The following is a 23,003-nucleotide window of genomic DNA, read 5'->3' on the forward strand; positions in this document are numbered from 1 at the left end:
AGAAAGAAAGAAAGAAAGAAAGAAAGAAAGAAAGGAAGGAAGGAAGGAAGGAAGGAAGAAAGAAAGAAAGAAAGAAAGAAAGAAAGAAAGAAAGAAAGAAAGAAAGAGAAAGGAAGAAAGGAAGAGAAAGAAAGAAAGAAAGGCGAGAGAAAGAGAGGGAGGGAGGAAGGACAGAAAGAAAATTTTCAACTTGCTCTAGAATTGGGTCTTGAGGCATCTAGGTTGTTCAGTGGTTAGTGCTGAGCCTGGAGTCAGGAAGACCTTTGTTCAAAACAGGCCTCAGATACTAGCTGTGAGGATCTAGGGAAGCTACTTAACCTCTGTTTGTCCTAGTGTCATCTGTAAAATGAGGATAATTACAGCACCTATGTCCCAAAGTTGTTGTGAAGATCAAATGAGATAATAATTACAAAGTGCTTGACAAAATGGCAGGCACTTTTATACTTTCATTTATCGAACTGACACAAATCAAAAGCGGACCAACTCCTGAGTCTGTGGGGATGCATCCTTGCATAGGGATGGGAGAATTCAGTTCTGCTCCATTCCCCTGAAGATCATACAGAATATACAGGTTTTGTCTTCATAAGTAAAGAGAAGTCTGTTATAGTAAGACAGCAATGCTATATTTATACCCCTAGATGTAAGCCTTGAAAATCTTACAGATAATATTAGCAGTAGCCATAGATGAAATTAATAGGTTACATGATGACCTTAGATGTGGAGAAAAGAATCAGGAGAGAATTTTTTCAGCTTGTTGACTCATGTGCCGGGCTGCCTGAGGAAAGCTTGAAAGGGAAGCCAGGAAAAGTATTGTAAAGACCCTTACCTCAAGTCAACAAACAACTTACAATGTTCCAGATACTATGCTAAGCTCTGGGAATACAAATATAAGCAGAAAGGCAGAAAGAAAACTGGGGTGGAAATAGAGGTACCCATCATGGATGCCTAATAGAAAAAGTCTAGATCTTCAGGAGTACACTCTGGAAAGGATATGACTAGCTTGGGTGTCCTAAAAAATTGAAGCTTTAAGAGGAACCATTCAACTCAAGAGAGAAGTTTCAAGATATGTCCAGTATGAGAAACCTAGAAGAAGAGGGAACTTCCAGGTTTTTGTGGCATGGCAGAGAAACTCTAGAGTCAGGAATGCAACTAGGAGAGAAATGAAGATCTCTTCTAGACGTTGGTTTTCTGCTTGAGTAATACTGCCTCTGTTTTTAAAACCCTGGCCACTACTTCTTCTATATGTGTTGTTTCCCCTATTAGAACTGTCCAAGAGGACTATGGTTACTTTCTCTTTTGTAATTATATCCCCAATACTTAGCATTGTTTTTGGTACATGGTAAACACTTTAAAAATCTTAGTTTGTTTGTTCATTTGCTCATTTGTTCATTCATTCATTCATTCATTCATTCATTCATTCATTCATTCATTCCGCTTATACTCTCTGCTCCAAGCTCTTTTAATCCCTCCCATAGAAATAATATCTGTCTCATGGTCCTTGATCTCTATAAGGATCATCAATTCATAGCTGGAAATGTTAGCCACTGCATCCTCAGAGGTTGAGTTTGACACAACTGCCATAGATTTAAAATGTTTTAAAATGTACAATATATTTTTTGGAAGTGACTAATGTAGGAATTAGCTTTTCTTCAACATGCATGTTAACTAAGAGTTTTCTCTTCTTTTTTCTTTCTTGTTCAATTGTAGGATGAGGTGGGAGAGAAAGTAAACACTTATTCATTGGAAAATTAAGTAAATTAAAAATAATCATACCCTTACACTTGAGATATTTAAGAGGACCAGATAGATTCAATTTTAGTGATGTCAGCATAGCCCTCCTCACCTTTCTCCACAAAGAAGGAAAAGCAATTCTATAGGAAATTGGAAGAGCAGATCTATTCATGCCACCTGAGAGTGATGTCATTATATTTAGTCAACTATGCATATGCATTCTACACTTACATGTGCATATATGTTCTACATAACATAAAACTTCTTGACAATAGGAACTGTTTACTTTTTCTCCTTGAATCTTCAGTGCCTAGCACATATGAGGACAAAAATAAGGTTTGGACCTGTGATTTAACTGTTTTTTTTTAAGCTGTTTTTTTCTTTTTTGCATTACTTTCATTTCTTTTTCTCATTTTTCTTTGACCTTTCTTATTTGTTTTTTTAAATTCCTTTTTGAGTTTTCCAAGAGCTTGGGATTGATTCCCGTTTTTCTTTGAAGTTTTGTATATGGTTGCTTGGATTTCACCAATTGCTTCTGTGCTTCACTCTTTGTCCCCTTAGAAATTTTTGAGTGTTAAGTGCTTCTTTTGCTGTTTACTCATTTTCTTAGCCTTTTTTGCCTGTAGTCTGGGGATTCTGAAAACTGATGATTCTGACTTCTCTGCTGCTGGCTTGCAGGGTTCACACTGTGAGCTATTTTGCCTTGGATCTAGGTCTTCACCAAGCAGTGCAGGCATGAAGGGGCTCAGGGCTATGGACTCCTGGGCCTCACTGTGGGCTGGCGCCAGGGCCTGGGACTTCAAGGGGTGGGTCCTAGGTGCTCTTTTGCTAGTGTGGCCCATGTCTTGGGATCCTGAAGTTAACCTATGGTGGTGGTTGGCCAGCACTCTTCAGTGTGAAGTTTTGCTTCTGGTTCCCCTTAAAAATCAACTCTCTCCTTCTACCTTTCAAGTTGTGTTCACTCCATTTTGCTGTTGGTTTTTGACTACTGTCATTTTGAGACACTTTTTAAAGGTTGATCTGGACCACTTATCAGAGGGTTTTAGCTTTTGCTGCTACTAAGCAGCCATTTTGGCTCCACCTCCTCCCTCCCTCCCCCCATGATTTAATTGGTAAGGAAACTTCCTTTACCAACAAAGGTTGGTACCTTTTCTACAATTTACTGTCTTAAAAAATTGACTGGAACACTAAGTGGTTAAATAACTAGTCCCAAGTCACACAAGAGTTAGAAGCTTCAAGGCAAGCTCTCTCTATTCATTATACCAGGCTGCCTAGCTGATAGTAGGTATTTAATGAATGCTTAGAGGCCACCTTTTTAAAATGTTATTTCAATTTTTCTTTACTTTTTGAATTTAGATTTTAATTAGTTCCCTGCTTTAGCCATTATTTATAAGATTTATTGCAAGTTGAATTTGACTTGTTGATAACTGGATCTTATAATTTGAATGTACAATTTTCTTTCCTTTTAAAGTACATTTTTATGCCATTTTATTTTGGTTTTTTCTCCCTGAAGTTTTCAGCTTGATATTTGTCTTAAACTTGTTTCTATTTTTAGCTTCGTTTTGCTATTATTTTATTTGATTTCTCAGTTTCTCTGTGTAGTTGCTTCCATTATACTGGCTCTGTTATACCACCCTCCCCCCTTTTTGGCAACTGTATGTGGATGACTTTTTTAATGGTCTAGCTATTATAGGATACTAGCTGTTATTTCCTCACTTATCTGTGTGCAAATGGAATTGCTGTGATTGTTGTTAATCTGTATACTATTCTATGTTTGTTCGTTTTTTTGTTGTCCTCTAGTCCCTATATTTCGTGATCCCTCTTGGGATTGTCTTGGCCAAGATGATGGAGTAGGTTGCCTTTTCCTTCATTTTACAGATGAGGAACCAAAGAAAACAGGGTGAAGTGACTCTCCCTGAATCACACAGCTAGTAAGTGTCTGAGGCTGGATTTGAACTCAGGAAGAAGAGTCTCCCTAACTCCAGGACTGATGCTCTATCTACTGTACCACTTAATTTCCTTAGTTGTTTCTTACTATATGTCAATTGTTTATAGTACACATTGATTTGTACTGTCTTTATAATACAGAATTGCATGACTAGTCCAATTTCCCTCAATAGACAATAGAATATTGTTATTATAGATCAATGTTTTGAAATTTTGGATTCTATATATGAAATGTATTATCATTTTAATGGCATTAATTTCCATAGGGGATACAGATCTTTGAAGTAGGCATTGTGGATTTGGATTTGGATTTTGTACAAAAGCATTGAAGGATACTTTAAAGGAATTGGAGCACTATAGCATAATGTATTCTAGTTTAAAGTAGGAGAATCCCCTAAGGATATGATCTGTGAATTATTGCACCCAATCAATCATTCAAAACTTCTTGACAAAGTGAAGATAAGGGAAGAGTTCCTGGAAATTGGTTGGCAATCCTCCCTCAGAAGTGGATGAATAGTGTAAAAGAGTTGCAACTTTAATGAGTAAAAATGATGACACAACACAATTATTTAAGTATAGACTTTTGGCTATAAACTTGGGTTCTCATCAATAGTAGAAACTAGGGGCAGAATCTTATCATCAGACACAGATACCTTGTTTGTGGATGATATGTGTCACTATGCCAGAAATACACATTTTAATTGTGCCTAGGCACAGAAGGCTTATTAGGCTAGACCAGGGGTCGACAACCTTTTTGGCTATGAGAGCCATAAACACCACATTTTTTAAAATGTAATTTCATGAGAGCCATACAGCGCTCACAGTGTGCGCTCCTGTAACAATGCGCACTCCTATAACAGCGCCTGGAAAAAAATGGACTTTATGGCTCCTGCAGAAAGAGCCATACATTGCCTACCCCTGGGCTAGACCCACTATATCAGGAAAGGACAAACCTACAGGAAGACCCTAAGTCAGGTCTCCTATGATGGGAAGACACAGCTTGCACATATGTGCCAAGTGAGGGCTAAGATCTTATGTTTAACACATTGAAGCTTTACTAGGTCCTAGACTTGATGTCTAATTACCAAGAACAATAACAAATCCAGGATAGGAGTTTTCTGGTAATGGACCTTTGCCCTCCAGGAGAAGACTAGAAAAGTTAACCTCTGACAGGGACAAGGTATTTTATTTGATGGAAATAACTTAGTATTTGAACTGGGAATGCTTAAAAGATCTCTAGTCAGTGTTAGCACAAATCTTGACAAGAGTAGATGAAACTTATAGGAAGAAGTCTGATACCCAGGAAAAATCAGACATGACTAGAATGACCCAAATATTCAAAAGCCTACAGGATTGGCTTGAGGTAGGGGACTCCTTACAGATATTGCAAGAAAATAATCATTGGCCTGTGGCAAAGTTTAGAGACGACTTGAAAGTGTTTGCACAAATGACAATGATCTGACTACTATGATGAGAATAATTTGAGAGTATGATTTTTGGGTAAAATTGATTATATCAGGTTTATTGGTTAGGAAACATCATAACTAATAAAGTGATATAGGTCTCCATGACTCTCTCATCACCAGGGATGATTTGAGTGGGGTCAGGAAACTTTAATTAACTAATTATTAAAATTAATAAGTAGATTTTAGTTTCCTCATTTTTCAATCCCTTCCTTGACCATCCCAAGATATCTTTAATTGGTGGTAGTTAAGTAAGTAAAAAAAAAGGTGTTAATTAAAAGGTGGTTCATCAACCTATCCACCCTTCCCCATCTCCACAGGTGGACAGGTCACTTATAAGCAAAAAAAGAACTCTTTTCCCTTTCATTTGTTAACCAAATTCTGTTAAAAAGGAAGACATTCCTTAAGATTCCCAAGGACAAAGAAAATGCCAAAAGCATAAGACTGGACAGTATTTCTGACCCAGACACAAGAATACAGTAATTCTTCCTAATATATAGGAGTTGATTTAGGACCTTTCAACTCTAGAGTTCTGATATAAAAACAATATAGTATGTGGAAAAAAGTCTCATATGACAAGATAGCCAATCTCTTAAGAACACTACCCTCTCTATTCTCAAGAACATTTTCCAAACTATTATTCATCCTTCATTTTCAAAGAGGACAAAAGACATCACAGAGTGATTGAAATCTTGATTTGGTTGGGAATTAATTAGATTTAAATGAAAGCTGCACAAAGTCATCAACCACACTCTCTCTTCCAGAGTCATCAAAATCCAGTAAGTAGGATGTTAGAGAAGAGGAGAATGTAGCTTTTGTTACATAAAAGCTGAAGGCTACAGGAAAAGGAAGAGGAAGAAGTGTCTCTAAGGACTAAGCCTGTCCTTGTCAGAAATTCCTCATAAGTATTTTCCCTCTGAATTCAAAAGAACTCATACAGAGTTGATGGTAAGAATTAAGAATGCATTGCTGTCAGAAGGATCTTTCCTAAAAATAATAAACAATATATATATAAAACTATCAACAACCATCATATGCAATGGGGATAAATTGGAAGCCTTCCCAATAAGATCAGGCTTGAACCAAGGATGCCTATTATCACCTCTATTATTTAACATTGTACTAGAAACACTAGCAGTAGCAATTAGGAAGAAAAAGAAATTGAAGGTATCAAAATAGGCAATGAGGAGACCAAGCTATCACTCTTTGCAGATGATATGATGGTCTACTTAAAAAATCCTAGAGAATCAACTAAAAAGCTAGTAGAAATAATCAACAACTTTAGCAAAGTTGCAGAATACAAAATAAATGCACATAAATCATCAGCATTTCTATATATATCCAACACATCACAGCAGCAAGAGGTAGAAAGAGAAACACCATTTAAAATCACCCTAGACAATATAAACTATTTAGGAATCTATCTACCAAAACAAACACAGGAATTATATGAACACAACTACAAAAACTTGCCAGACAATTAAAACTAGATCTCAACAATTGGAAAAACATTGATTGCTCATGGGTAGGATGAGCTAACATAATAAAAATGACCATTCTACCCAAATTAATTTGCCTATTTAGTGCCATACCTACAAAACTACCAAAAAACTTTTTTACTGAATTTGAAAAAACTATCACAAAGTTCATTTGGAAGAACAAAAGATCAAGAATATCAAGGGAAATAATGAGAAAAAAACGTGAAGGAAGGTGGCCTAGCAGTACCAGATATTAAACTATACTATAAAGCAGCAGTCATCAAAACGGTATGGTACTGGCTAAGAGACAGAAAGGAGTATCAGTGGAATAGACTTGGAGTAAGTGACTTCAGCAAGACAGTGTATGATAAATCCAAAGAGCTCAACTTTTGGGACAAAAATCCAACTTTTGGAACAAAAACTGCTGGGAAAATTGGAAAACAATATGGGAGAGATTAGGTTTAGATCAACGTCTCACACCCTACACCAAGACAAATTCAGAATGGGTGAATGACTTGAATATAAAGAAGGAAACTATAAGTAAATTAGGTGAACACAGAATAGTATACTTGTTAGATCAATGGGAAAGAGAAAATTTTAAAAGCAAGCAAGAGTTAGAAAAAATTACAAAATGTAAAATAAATAATTTTGATTATATTAAATTAAAAAGGTTTTGTACAAACAAAAACAATGCAACCAAAATCAGAAGAGAAACAACAAACTAGGAAAAAATCTTTATAACAAAAAACTCTGACAGAAGTCTAATTACTCAAATATACAAGAAGCTAAATCAATTGTATAAAAAAATCAAGCCATTCCCCAATTGATAAATGGGCAAAGGACACAAATAGGCAATTTTCAGATAAAGAAATTAAAACTATCAATAAGTACATGAGAAAGTGTTCTAAGTCTCTAATAATTAGAGAAATGCAAATCAAAACAACTCTGAGGTACCGCCTCACACCTAGCAGATTGGCTAAAATGATAGCAGGTGAGAATAATAAATAATTATTTAAATTATTAAATTATTAAAATAAATAATAAAGAATAATAAATGTTGGAGGGGATGTGGCAAAATTGGGACATTAATGCATTGCTGGTGGAGTTGTGAACTGATCCAGCCATTCTGGATGGGAATTTGGAACTATGCCCAAAGAGCTCTAAAAGACTGCCTGCCCTTTGATCCAGCCATAGCATTGCTGGGTTTATAACCCAAAGAGATCATAGATAAAAAGACTTGTATGAAAATATTGATAGCCACGCTTTTTGTGGTGGCAAAAAATGAGGTTATGCCCTTCAATTGGGGAATGGCTGAACAAATTGTGGTATCTGCTGGTGATGGAATACTATTGTGCTCAAAGGAGCAGAGCCAGAAGAACAGTGTACACAGAGACTGATATACTGTGGTAAAACCGAATGTAATGGACTTCTGTACTAGCAGCAATGCAATGATCCAGGACAGTTCTGAGGGATTTATGGAAAAGAACGCTATCCATATTCAGAGGAAGCACTACAGGAGTGGAAACACAGAAGAAAAGCAACTGCTTGAACACATGGGTTGATGTAGACATGATTGGGGATGTAGACTTGAAATGACCACACCAATGCAACTATCAATAATATGTAAATAAGTATTGATTGATGACACATGTTAAAACCAGTGGAAATTCACTTTGGCTATGGGGTGGTCGGTAAAGGGAGGGTGAAGGGGAAAGTAAAAACATGAATTATTTAACCATGGAAAATTTTTCTTAAAAAATAAAATATTAAGGGGGCAGCTGGGTAGCTCAGTGGAATGAGAGTCAGGCCTAGAGATGGGAGGTCCTAGGTTCAAATCTGGCCTCGGCCACTTCTCAGCTGTGTGACCCTGGGCAAGTCACTTGACCCCCATTGCCTACCCTTACCACTCTTCTGCCTTGGAGCCAATACACAGTATTGACTCCAAGATGGAAGGTAAGGGTTTAAAAAAAAATATTAAATCTAAAAAAAAAAAGAAGAAAAATGTGGTGGTGGGTGGAATTAAAGAGCAACATTTAAGGTTGAAAAGGTTACAGGAAAAGAGATTGACTTACTTTCAGTTTAACATCTTTTTGCCCTGCCTGTTTTTTGGTGGAAGTAATAATAAATGATGAAAGAAAAAAAAAGAATGCATTGCTGTCCTGGGTAATAGGGCACAAGTAACCATCATGATCCAGTCATTTTATGATATTTGAGAAAAATGCCTTATAGCCATTAAAAGTATTTGATGGTGAAGGATTGAGGACCAAAACAAACTGTATTTTTGGATATGTTAAGATGACTTTGAAATTTCCACCCAAACTCTGTTGGTGGAGTTGTGAATTAATCCAACCCTTCTGGAGGGCAATTTGTAACTACTCACAAAGGGCTTTAAAAGACTGCCTGCCCTTTGATCCAGCCATACCACTGCTGGGTTTGTACCACAAAGAGATAATAATAAGGAAAAAAAAACTTGTACAAAAGTATTTATAGTCATGTTCTTTGTGGTAGCAAAAAACTGGAAAATGATGGAGTGTCCCTCAGTTGGGGAATGGCTGAACAAATTGTAGAATCTGTTGATGATGGAATATGATTGTGCTAAAAGGAATAATGAACTGGAGGATTTCCTTGTGAACTGGAAAGACCTCCAGGCATTGATGCAAAGCAAAAGGAGCAGAACCAGGAGAACCTTATACACAGAGACTGATACATTATGGTACAATTGAATGTAATAGACTTCTCTACTAGCTGCAATGCAGTGACCCAGGACAATTCAAAGGAACTTGTGAGAAAGAACACTGTCCACATCCAGAGAAAGAATTGTGGAGATGGAAATCCATTGGAAAAATATGTGATCAATTGCGTAATGTCTGGGGATATGATTGGGGTTTTGATGTTAAAGGATCGCTCTACTACAGATATGAATAACAGGGAAGTAGGTTTTGAGCAATGATACATGTATAACCCAGTAGAACTGCTTGTCAGATTTGGGAGAGGGGAGAAGAAAGTGGGGATGGGGGGATCATGAATCATGTAACCATGGAAAAATATTCTAAATTAAAAAGGGGGGGGAAAGAAAAAGAAACAAAAAAAAGAAAAAGAAATTTTCACCCAAAGTTGTTGGTGTCAGTAGGGAAGTGGACGCTTTGGCTCTAGTATATTTAAGTTCTATATCTATCAATCTAACATCATCCCTAGTTGGAATTCATTCCAAATCATTCAGGATATTATTGAATATTATATGGAAAATGCTAGGATGCAATGATTGCATGCTTTGATCATCCACGAAGCCTGCCTAACACATACAAGAAGACTGAATTGGTTAATGACAATGAACATCACAAGAGCAACAGTTTCTCAACCTCCAAAGTAAATCTTGACAAATTTAATTTTTATGAATTACTAGTACAAGACAAATGGAAGAATGATTGGCGGAGAAAATGAGCAAGAAGATTGGCATGTTCTCATTGTATGGGTGAGATATGAGATGTCTCCAAGGAGCAACCTATAGGATCCAGATCCTAAACACACCAAGAATAATCTAGGAAAATTTGTTTCTGTGATGGAAGACTTCAGAGATCATCTCAAAGACCAACTATTATCAGTCAAATCAATCATCTTCATCACAGAATTCATGAAGCTGTATGATCCATCTATGGTGGATGTAGAATGGAAAGGGCACTTACTATGAAGTTCCAAGGGCAAAAAAAAATTCAAGGAAGAGGTGATTATTTTCAACTGCCTAGCTGGAATTTATCAAGTTAAGTAACATGTTTCAAGATATCTTGAAAGAATTTTCTTGTGATTGATGGGATAAATGTATACTGCCTGCAAATGTTGATATATCTTGAGATCACTGGATGGAGATGCTGAATTGGTTGGAGGAAAATGATCTGAAGCTTTCAATGGACAGATGCCAGTTTTGTAGAACCTTTCTCAATTACTTGTATGTGAGTCACATAGTATTGCAATAAGACATGACCATGTTCAATGAACTTTTTTCTAGTCTAGAAAACCTTATTAGAATTTGACATTTATTATGTATTTATTTATTTAGATAACATAATTAATTATATAATTTAGATTGTATTTAAAAGTATGTAATCATTAGTATTATTTATGGTATATTATGTCATTTAAATATATTTATTATTGGAAAGTTGTTAACTGTGCTGTTATTAACTGAATGACCTCCCCCCCATGTGTATAAAATTGTAATGACATAATCCAAAGAACAAGAAATGTAAAATTGTCTTAAAAACCACAACGTTCTTTTGGAGACTGATGAAAAGACAGATGTGAATAAGCTTTCAAAGTTTTAGTTAATTGCTCCATCCATTTATTCTATAAACAGATGCCAGATTGGAGAGAATGGGAACAGTCTTGTACCAAGAGAGTGATGTTCACTATAAATCAGTCACATTTGTCAGCAGAGGCTTGAATGACAGGGAAACTCATCATTCCAAAGACAAGCTCAAATTCTTGGCTTTGAAATGGTCCATTCCTGAGTTTAAAAGGCTGTGAATAAAGGAGCGAAGTTACAAGTATGGAATGACAACAATTCCCTGATTTATATTTTTAGCAAAGCCAAGTTAGGTGCTGTTTTTCCTAGATGAGTTAGCGTATAGAGAACAAACCTTTAATCGCTATATATGTGCCATTGTTGTTATTATCATTAGCCCACTACAAATTCAGCATTCACTCCCAGGCTGAAAGGTTGATATGAATGCAGATTTTATTGTCTATTGTTTAGTCAATTAGTTGTGTCCAACTCTTCGTGACCCCATTTGGAGTTTTCTTAGCAAAGATACTGGAGTGGTTTGCCATTTCCTTATCTAGCTCATTTTATAGATATGGAAACTGAGGCAAACAGGGTTAAATGACATCATCTGTAAAATGAGCTAGATAAGGAAATGGCAAACCACTCCAGTATCTATGCTAAGAAAACTCCAAATGGGGCCAAGAAGAGTTGGGACCAACAGAGTTAAAGTGACTTACCCAGGGTCACCAACCTGGTGAATGTCTGAGGGCTGATTTGAACTCAGGAAAATGAGTCTTCCTGACTCTGGGCCTGGCAGTCTATCCATTTCACTATCTAGATGGCCCATGAATACAGGTATCCTGTCTCTAAAATTATGTGGCCCCAAAGTTGTGGTGATACTTTAAGAAGGAGTAAAGGTGTATGTTTCAGGAAGAGTTGGATTATAAGCAAATGGCAGTAATGCTAAAAGTTGGGGACTTCTGTCAGATAGTATGCCTTCATTTGTCTGTTGATGATGTGTGATGAGAGTTGATAGTTGATAAAAGACAGGGAGAAGCAATATAAACTAAAATTGTCTGGTAGTAATGCTGAAAGATTCATGTTCCAATCTCTTGAAATTTTTTACTGTTACTGTAGACAATGAAAGGCTTAGTTGTATGATGGGGTGATATACCAGTGATCAGTGATCGTCACTAATTCCATGCATGAGGTGTTCAATAGGTACTGGTACCTTTGGTATATGGGCTTTTCAGGGCTGCTCATCCACTGATGAAGGTGGCCTCCTTTACCCAGCTCTCACCTGTGGCTCCAAAAAGCTGTAGCATTTGCAGTAGTCACACTCAACCAGGTTGAGGGTAACTGAGAGATCTTAAATCCATCCATGAGTTAGGGAAATGTGTACCCTACCCCAAGCTCTAAGCACTCTATAATGTCTACTTCAGTTGCCTTCATTGGTACAAATTGTCCTCATCTGTCCATTAATGGAATGAGGAGTCTTCTTCACATGCTTCACATGAAGCCACCAGTTCGAGACTTGCCAGTTACCCTTAACTCACTTTAGCCCTTCTGCTGAGACAGTTTTACTGGGATGTGACTGCTTTGTATACTACATCTTCTTGGAGCCAAATGTGATAACTGAATGGCTGATGGACACCAAGGAGGATGAGTAGTCCTGAAAAAAGGACTTGGCAAGCCCTTACAGAAGAGATGATAGTCTTTCTTAAATACCCCAATCCACTCCAAGAGCCATGGAGTAAAACATCCTCTGAAGAAGCTAGAGGTAATTAGATGGCTCAGTGTATTGAGTGATAGGCAGGAAGACCTGAGTTCAAATCACACTAGCTGTGTGACCTTGGGCAAGTCACTTAATCTATTTGCTTTACTCCACTCAATAAGGAAATGGCCACTCCAGTATCTTTGCCAGGAAAATCACAGGATCAGTAGTTCACAAGGTCAGATGTGGCTAAATAAAAAACTGATGGGACAATGGATAGACCACTGAAGTTAAATCCTGAGTTTAAATCTGGTCTCAGATGCTTCTTTGCTTTGCGATCTTGGGCAAATCATTTAATCTTTGTCTAAGTTTCTTTAACTATAAGATGGTTGATTTTATAAATATAAAAATAGCATCTACAAAATATTTTTAAAATATAAAAATAGCTATAAAAATAGCACCTACATCCTAGGGTTGTTGAGATGCCAAATGAGATAATTTAAAAGTATTTAACATAGTGTTTGGCACATAGTAGGTCCTTAATAAGTACTAGTTTCATTCCCTTTCCCCACACCCAAGAATTAAAAATTCATATCATGAAAAAGTCAGCAGAAAAGCATATGATGGATGGTATAAGTGGGCAGCAACTTAAAACAGAGAGTAAATCTGAAGAAAGGAATTTTTTAAAAGTCATCAAGGGAGTATTTTAGGAAGAGAAAATGCACTGATGGCATGGCAAAAATGGAGGATGACAGGTAGACATATCTTGTTTTACTTTTGCAATGTCAGGAGAAATTGAGGAATGCCTCTGGTATGTTTGGTGAACCCCTATTGAATACTTACAGAGGACATAGGCAGTTACATAGAATGAACAATTATGTATGGATTGCCTCCATATTGTTGGAGGGAACTTCTAAATCGATGACACTTGAGTGGTCAATTGGTCCATCAGAGTGGTCAATGTGGATACTGTATCTACAACTTTTTTCTTCATTTGGCATTTTTTTTTTGCCTAAGCTTTCTCATATTTACGGTAGTATTTTTGCTTGTTATTTTTTGTGATCATAGAGTCTTTATTCCATTTTTTTTACTATAATCTGCCTAGCCATTCCATAATTGTTGGGCATTTAAGTTGTTTCTAGTTTTTGTTTTTATGTATATCATGGTTATAAATATATTTGTACAAATAAAGCAAATCAAAAAGCATTTCTTAAGGATGTGCAATAGACCTGGCACGGTGGTAAATAAGGGAACAGAAAGGCAAAATATATGTATACATACATATATACATATGTGTGTGTACATATATAGACCTTATCTTTATCTTTAGGGAGTTTGCATTCTAATAGGGGAGACTATATATAATTAACTGTACCAATAAGACCTATATAAGATTAAATGGAGATGTTCAACAGAGGAAAGGTGTTAGCATTAAGGGGTATCAGGAAAAGCTTCATTTGGAAGGTAGGATTTTAGTTGGGAACAAGTAGCTTTTTCTTTTTAAAATGATTTCCTTGGGATATATTCCTTGAAAGCTTTTTTAAAAAATGTACTGATTTTTCTTAGGGACAATGAAAATTCAATTTTATTCAATAATTGTTTAAAGGCAGCTTACTAGCATAGTGAATAGAGTGACAGGCCTGGAGTCTGGAGGACCTGGGTTCAAATTTGACCCAAACCTTTTGTTTGACCCTCAGCAAGTCACTAACCCCAATTGCCTAGCTCTTACCACTCTTTTAAATAGATAATTAATTAAACATTTAATTAATTATTTTAATATTTAATACCTATTCCAAGCTAGAAGGTAAGGGTTATTTTTAAAAAGGTGTATTAAATGCCTATTATGTATATGGTACTTCATTCAGAGATGAATAAAGATCAGTCTTCTTACCCTCACAATTCAATAGGGAAAATGAGATATGTTTATAAATCATCATAATACAGGTTTTAACATATGGACACACAAGAAAGATACAAGGAACTGTGAGATATCCAAGGTTTAAGAATTATTAGAGCAAGAAACCAATGTTATGATAGGAGACTATGAGGGGAGACTCTTCTAGCTCTCCCCTCCTGCCAAATATACACTTGCCAAGACAAAGGCTAGAGAGATTTCTTATGGTCAGAAAGACTATTAGGGAGGCACCCCCAGAGAAGAGATACCTTTTCCCATGAGCCATGAAAAAATTAGAGACTTCACCAGAAGCATTTGAGCACTAGGGGTGGCAAATGCACAGCAGTAAAAGAAGCCAGGATGAGTTTGAGATATGTCTAGTTGTCCATTTGTCCATGGTAGGAAAACAATTATGGTGTAAAAGAGTTGAAGAAGTGGGATAAAGTTAGAATTTGGAAGGCCTTGAACTCTACCCTACAGCTACAACAAATGTGTAGAATATTAACTTAAACAGAAAGAATTCCATTTCCCATGTTTCAGATGTCTAAAATTTGATTCTATGGAAACTAATAGTCAGAATCAGAAAACTTGGTTCTTAATTCTGACTCTGTCACCACCCATGTGACCTTTAGGCAAATCATTAAGTCTCTGGGCCTCAGTTTCCTCTTAAATCAGGAGGTTCAATCAGATGATTCAAAGGAAATGATTACAGGTTAAATCTGCAATTGGCTATGATTCTTGGAAAAGAAATATAGGTTGAGGCGGGGAAAGAGAAGTTGATTAGGAAAAAGTGAAGGCTTTGGGTGTGGGGAAATAGGCAAAGACTGGACAGTAGGGTTGGCCTTACAAATAATATACAAAGATAAAAAAGTAGTCCGATTTGAGCCCAGAGAGATTTAGAGTAGGGAGACAAAACTACAACTCCCAGGAAACCATGCAACCACTTTCCCTCCTCCTCCACACGCTCCAATTAGCCTACTCTCCTCCCCGCCTTCTTCCCCAAGCCTGCCTGCTGAGTGGTATATAAGTGCAGTATGGCTCAGCGTACACCAGAGTGTACTGCCTGCGGGGGCTTGGATCTTGTTACTGGAGTTTCAGCTCAGATCTCTTTAGGCTTGAGGTTGACAACTCCGGTTTGTGAATCAGTGCGTTGAACAGCTGCTGCTCAGAGCTTCTCCTGGGACCAAGGGAAGGAAGCTCCGCGGCTGTGGTCAGCTTGCCCTTTCTCTTGGGCATTACTGACGATGGAAAACAATAGAAATGGGAATGCTGAAGGGACTCAGTTACCAGAACTCCCGGCTTGGCTACCGGGTTTTTTCAATCTGGTGAAGGCTGAAGTTCGGGCTTGCTCAGGGTGGGAGGTGCCCCTGCCGTTGCGGCTGTCTCCTGGCGGGCTCTCTGTGGAGACCGGGGGACCTGTTCCGCGCTCCGCCATCGGTCCCTGGAACCGAGTCCTCTGTTCCCCGGGCGAATGCACGAAGGAGCCTTGCGCTGCCCGTGGGACCTTCCACCTCTCGGGCTTCCTAGACGGGTCCTTAAGAGAAATGATGAAATGGCTCCATCACCCGCTGGAGGTGGGGGCGTGGAAAGGGTCCAAGGCAGGGGTCTTCTCCCTCCGGGGCTCCCACTTCTCTGGGGTGAGGGAGCTCACCCAGTTTGGACCTGAAATGGATTTGGGACTATCTTCTCCCCCTACTGCACCCCATTCTGTTCTCTTAGATGGTTCTCCACTGTGGATTATTGGCACAATTCGACCGGAGTAGGAATACCCGCCACCGTGGCTCCAGTGGATTTATTCTCTTTGCTGCCTTTGGTCCCCTCCTGCTCGTCGGACCCTAACCTGCGGGTAAGTTTCTTGTGGAATTGGAGAGAGCAATTTTATTTTTTAACTTTTGGCGCTGTCGAAAAACTTTGATCAGGGTTTTGGAATCTCTTTAGAATGATCTCCGTCTAGTTCTAGTATGTTCCTAGAGGTCATTCAGGTCATCCCCTGCCTTCGTGCAGAACGAATCTGCCCTGCTCCCCACCCGTGCCCCCCCCCCCCCACCCACCAAGGGGTTGGTCTGAAATGCAGTCTAGGTGACAAACGAGGTAGTTTGGGGAACAGGTTCCGCAGGGACAAAATGCAAGGTTTCCGCACCCTTTACCCTATCTCGTTCACCTCCCCTACAAGTACTAATCCCTTTAAAACACTCCTCTCCACTGCCCTTGGCATAAGGAGATGGCCCGTAAGGTAGTGGCTGACCATGGGAATGCGGTTTTTAGCTCAGTGCTAGAAAGGAAGGTGCCCTCCTCTTTGCAGGCAATGTCCTCCCACTCCGTCCCCTGCCCCAGACTCGACCCGATGTTTCCGCACTGTTCCCCCTTGTCTCCCTTTTTCTTGTTTTCCTAATTGCCACCCTCTCAGGTCCGTTACTTCGCCAGAGGAGCTGGTATATTCGTGGGCAAACAGCGCCAACCCACTGCTGAGATTCCCAACTCTTGACGCACAGGGTGGACGTTCTAAGTGGTATCGTTTCCCTCCTCTCCCCATACCAGACTCCCAATCTGTACTTGAGTTTTGCTATGGACTTTTTGAGCTGTCTTGTTGCTGTTGAAGTAGGGAGTAAAGAGAAGTGGATATTAAGGGGGAGTGCTGAGAGAGGTCCTGAGGAACTATTTTGATATGCTTTGGAGGTATCTGAGGCTTAAAGTGCTGTCCCTTACCTTTTACTTTGAAATTATTTTTCTCAGTTACCAAGCATTTCTTTTTCTCTCTCATCGGTCTCTCTAGTTTCTTACTTTTTCAAAATATCCAGTCCATCCTGGGTATATGGAAAGGAGGGCAGGTGCTTTTTCAGGTTCTGTGGAGTCCTCTGTTTTCCGTTTATTATAGTGACTACTCTGAAAGCTAGGCGAAGCAAGGAGGCAACTAAATGCTTTTATTAAGAGGACTGGAATGGCGTGAGACCTGTGGGGCATTCCAGAATTTCCAGTATAGTACTTCTTTATTCTGTGCCTTTCCCCCTCTCCCCACCTCTGGGGGCAAAGGGAGGATCGGGATGGTCAAAGAAATGGCCTCCTAACTTAAAGAAAGGGGGAGAGCTGAAGAAGGTCTAGTTCCTTCTACAAATCTATTAAAGTCTAGGGTCCAAGTGTTTAAAGGTCCAAGGTTTCAAGGGGTAGATCTCATATGCATCTATAAACTTCTTTTTCTACAAGATCTTTCATTAAAAAAAAGAAAGAAAGAAAATGGATGTGCTATTTTTTTGGACTCTTTCTCTAAGGTACAGATAGGTCAATCTTTCTGAACTTCTCCAAGATATATTTTACCAATCATTAAGGCACAATCTTCTCTTCCACATACATAGAGATATTCTACTCTTGGAATTAATGTTACCTTTTCTAGATAATAAATTTACATTGTAACAAATAATTTTTGGAGGGAATATCTTATCCCAAAGGAGTCACTGTAGTGATGGGAATTTTAGGGTTCCTAGATTGGGGGGGGGCTGATTGTGTGTATGTGATATTTTATATCCACCCTTTGGTATCCTTAAAACTGAATCAAATAGTTGGCTACCTATTTACTAGACTAATACTTGGTGGACTATATATAGAATTGTCTTCTAATCTTGCCTGATTTTATCTTTTCTCTTCCTGTCAAAGAGTGAGAAATGCCATGATAAATGAAATAATCATAATAGCAACAGTAATTATAATAATAACAATGATAAATTGCATTTATATAGCATTTTAAGGTTTACAAAGTGTTTTATGAATATTATTTCATTTGATCCTCACAATCCCCCTGGAAGAAAAGTGCTGTTATTGTCCTCATTTTACAGGTGAGGAAACTGAAACAGACAGAGGTGAGGTGACTTGCTCAGGGTCACACAACTGGTAAGATTGAAGTAGAAAGGATATTGTCTTAGGAATCCTAAGGAGACTTCTGTTTAAGGTCTGGGCAAGTCCCCTTCCTTCTTTGGACTTATTTCCCCATCTACAAAATGGCTATGTTGATCTTTTCTATGATGGTGTTTGGTGATCTTAGTATACTGTTTTGTTAATTTGAATTTGGGCTTCTGGGGTGATTTCTAAATTGATCAGATGGTATAATGCCGTACTGCCCTCTGGGTCTTGCTAAGAGAAATTAGGAGTATTCTTTGAGTTGGCTTCTCTGAGTTAGTAGTTCTCTAAGTGCTCCTTAGGTTAGAAGTGGTCTCTGAGATGCTTGTCCACCTGATCCCTACTCCCATATTAAAAAAAAAAGCCCTAATGGAATCTTTTGGGGCCTTTAAAATGAGGTATTGTGAAGACTTGAAATAAACACATCTGTATTCTTCTTTGGAAGTTTTGAATTTCAATTAAAATCAAGTTATTACCAGCCAATCTGTTCTGGTAATTCAATCTAAGTTGGAGCCAATGGATTACATATGTAGAATGTGCATGTATGAGGGCTGAACAACCAAACCTGCCTTCTTCATGCACTTGTATGTGTAGCACTGAACAGGTGACTCATGCAAGAATGAGTAGCAGGTGGACCAGGAGTGCTAACTCTGCAAAACTCTAAAAATCTCATTTCCTTGTTATGTGATTTCTTGGCTCTTTGTACATTTAAAGGAATGTCTTTTTCCTGATGTGGGTGTGGGACCCCCACTCCCCACTGCCAAAATTTCCCCTCTAGGAATTTATCCTTGGTGGAGTGTCTAAGGGTGGAAGTTTGGAGTGTATTTCTAGGTGATCTGGGATAAATAGAGTAAGTTCTGATGGGATTCCGCAAGTTCTGAGTGACTAAGGACATGGCTTGAGAGTGTCTTTGCATAAGACTACTCTTGTGTGAATTTGGGGGAAAACCATGAATGAGGCCCTTCTCTTGCCCCCTACAACAAAAAGACCACATTCGTCTAGACCTCCAACCAATAACACACAAGAAAATTAGGGCTGTCTGCTCTCTGAGAAGAACTCTGTCTCTCAGGAGTCCAGTGTGGTTGCCTGCGTGCTGTTTGTTTGGGATAAGGAAGTTTTGAGGTTACTTAAATTTCAACAAAAGATGCTTTTGTTGCCCAGACATTGTTGCTCTTTGGCCACTAGGCTATAGTCTCCCAGACATAATTCCACCCCCCCCTTTGAAACATCCTGTTAACATGTGACAATCCAGATTCTCCCTCACCACCCCCACTTCAACTTTACACAGCAGTAATACTTGCAAAATGAAAGATTCATTCTCTGTCCTGCTAGCTTTCCCCCCTCTGGCTGAGATGTTTTCTATAACGAGCCAAGCACAGATGAAAGCATAACAGGAAGTGGGGGGGGCAGCAAAAAAGGGGGGTTAGGCTAAAGATGTTGTGACTAATAGTTTTGGTCCTTAAAGACAACATAGTCTTTCAGTCAATATTTTGTCTTTTCTTCTTTCCATCTGCATTTGCCTTACTTTCACAGCCTGTTGTATACCCCTTTTTGTGGGGGCTTGAGGGTGACTTTCCATGCCCTAGAGACTACAGTGACTCTCAAGTGAATGCTTGAATCAAAAATTATTTTTAAACCCTTACCAATATTGTGTGTTGGTTCCAAGGCAGGAGATGGATTAGTGCTAGGCAATGGGGGTTAAGTGATTTTTCCAGGATCACATAGCTAGTAAGTATCTGAGGCCACATCTGAAATCAGGATAGAGGACCTCCTGTCTCTGGGCCTGGTTCTCAATCCACTGAGCCACCTTGCTGCCTCCTACATGACATCTTAATGTTGAGAGACTGATACCTTTTTAAGGTTGGAAGGTTCCTTGAAATGATCTAATCCCATTCCCCCCTTTATTTTACTGGTGGGGAAATGGAGCTGTCCCAAAGGCAGGAAATGATTTGCCCAAAGTCACTGAGCCAATTAGTGGTGATCATTTTACACCACAGCTTTTCTTCCTGATTAGGCTGTTAAATCACTTGAAGACTGGGATCCCTTTGTCTTAATTTTCTTATTATACTCAATTTAACATTTATTAAACATTGAAGTCTGAATGTACAATGAGGCATGCCATTCTTTACTTTATTTACCTATAAATTTTTCTCTAGTGGAAGTGATATGTCTTCTTGCACAGTATAACAAAAACAGAAATCTGTATTGTATAATAACACATTTATAACCTATATAATTTCCTGATGTTTCGGAGAAGAGGAGGGTGGGAAAGAGGAAGAGAACATAGATTATGAAATGTTAGAAAACTTTTATTGAAAATTGTATTGATATGTAAATCTAGAAAAAAGTTTATTATAAAAAATTTCTTGAGCACCTACTATGTGCAATGCATTGTGCTAGATGCCAAGAAGGAATATCCAGATTCTCTCAGCTGTTAGTTCCTCCTTCCCAAAAGATTGTTGTTGTTCAGTCATATCTGACTCTTTGTGACTGCATTTGGGATTTTCTTGGCCAAGATACTGGAATGGTTTGCCACTTCCTTCTCCAACTCATTTTACAGATGAGGAAACTGAGGCAAATGGGGTTAAATGACTTGTCCAGTATCATTCAGCTAGTAAGTGTCTGAGGATGGATTTGAATTGAGTCTTTTGACTCCAGGCCTGACTGTCCAGCCCCTGAGTCATCTAGCTTTCCCTCCCAAAATATTCATTCTATCTAACCCTGATGGAATATATAAGTTCCTTGTTTAATTTTTGTTTCTTTATCCCCAGTGCCTAGTACAGTGCTTGACACTTAATAATTATTTGTTGATTGATACAAAGGTGAATTGAACAAAGTCCCTGCCCTCAAGGAGTTTATAATCTAAGTGTCATGTAGGGAATGCAATGTTCACAGGATATTAAAAATATGAACAAAGTAGAATGAACTGTGGTATAGGAACAGGAGTGTTAAGAGAGTTCTCAGAAGGGAAGACTCCTTTTGGCTAATTCTTACTGCGGAGATGAAGACTGGTTTACTTCGCTGCATACACTGATTATTCAATCTGAGGTGCTGATTGCTTTGATGTCTCTTTTGACCATAAGTTAAATGACTCCTTTCTAACCACTGTGCCTAAAGTTAGAGAAAAGAAGTAATTGGAACTGGCCATCAATTGTGGAAAGTGATATTTTTCTTGATTGAATGATCAGTGGCATAATATTCAAAAATAAGGGTAGTTCTAACTCACACTATATAACTGATTGTTCCGGAAAAGTGGTAGGAAAGACCAGTTTTGGCAAATCAAATTTTTTTTTAAATGGATAGCAGTCAAGTTGCTCTTTAGAGGCAGGCTGAGCAGAGTCCTCTTTTTAAAATTAAAGAATCATTTTGGAATGTGAATGAATATCCCCTTATTTGTCTGAAGGTCCAGATTTCATCAGAGTAGGATTTTTATTAAAGTAGGGGCACACTTGCATTTGCTTCTACTGCAGAAGTGGATAAATATTAGTGAAGGAGAAGGGATTGCCCTGTTGGGTGATTCAGGAATAAATCAGACTGAACCTTCCTTTCAGTTTATGAAAGACCCAGTGACCCATGGTGACTTTTAAGAGGCTTTTCATTAGATCTAATTCTACTTATTCTTTCCAAACCCTTCCCAGACCCCTTATTTCTGCCCCCACCCCTCAATGTGAGAGTGGGAAGCTGATTTCATGCTTCATCCCACTAATACAGCCAGGATGGCCTTTCTTCCTCCAGGAAACAAGCCTGACAGAGACCTGTGGTAGATGGCATGTAGCAAGGCCAAGTTCCACTTGCCAAGATATACTGTGGGAGATGTCAGTGCATTGTTTTGGATGGCCAGTTGCAGATCATCCTTGACTAATCCACTGGACTGATCTCAGTTGTATCTACAGTCTTCCAAAGCCCTTTCTTCTTCTTAATTCTTTGAAACTTCAACTCGACTGAGGCATGCTCCTGAGTCACAAATAAGTGAACTAACCAAAGAAGTTGAGCAAATGAATTTTTGGAGTCAGGTCTTCTGCCAAGTCAGAGATATAGAAAGGATGTGGGGGTGAAGGGGTTCATCTAAGACTTTGACTTTCAAGTGTTTAATTGCATATATATGTATATATATTCATATATATATATATTTGAGGTAGAAATGGTAAGTGATAACTTTTGTTGTTTGTGTGTGTGTGAGACTGCATTTTACTTATCAATGCTTTTCTAAAAGGTCTTAGAGCACAGGAACAAACTGAATTTCAACCATTATTTTTTACCATATAATACTATGAATTCAAAATAGATGCCACCTAAATATTAAAGATTATACTATTATAAATTATAAGAGAACCAGATTAGGTAAGGACTTTTCACAGGTATGACTAAGGAATGAATTATTAGCCAAATAAGAAATAGAAATCATTACCGAAAATAAAGTAAACTACATAAAATTGAAAAACTTTTGTATGAGCAAAATGATTCAGCTATGATAAGAAGGGAATTGGTCAATGGGGGAAAAATCTTTTCACCAAAAGTCTTTGATTAGAGTCTTATTTCAAAGTATATAGGGAGCCAATGCAAATATATAACACCAAAAGCCATTTCTCAATTGATAAGGTTTTTTTTTAATTTTAAACCCTTAACTTCT

The sequence above is a fragment of the Gracilinanus agilis genome, chromosome 4, assembly GCF_016433145.1.
Source record: "Gracilinanus agilis isolate LMUSP501 chromosome 4, AgileGrace, whole genome shotgun sequence".
Lineage (NCBI taxonomy): Eukaryota > Metazoa > Chordata > Mammalia > Didelphimorphia > Didelphidae > Gracilinanus > Gracilinanus agilis.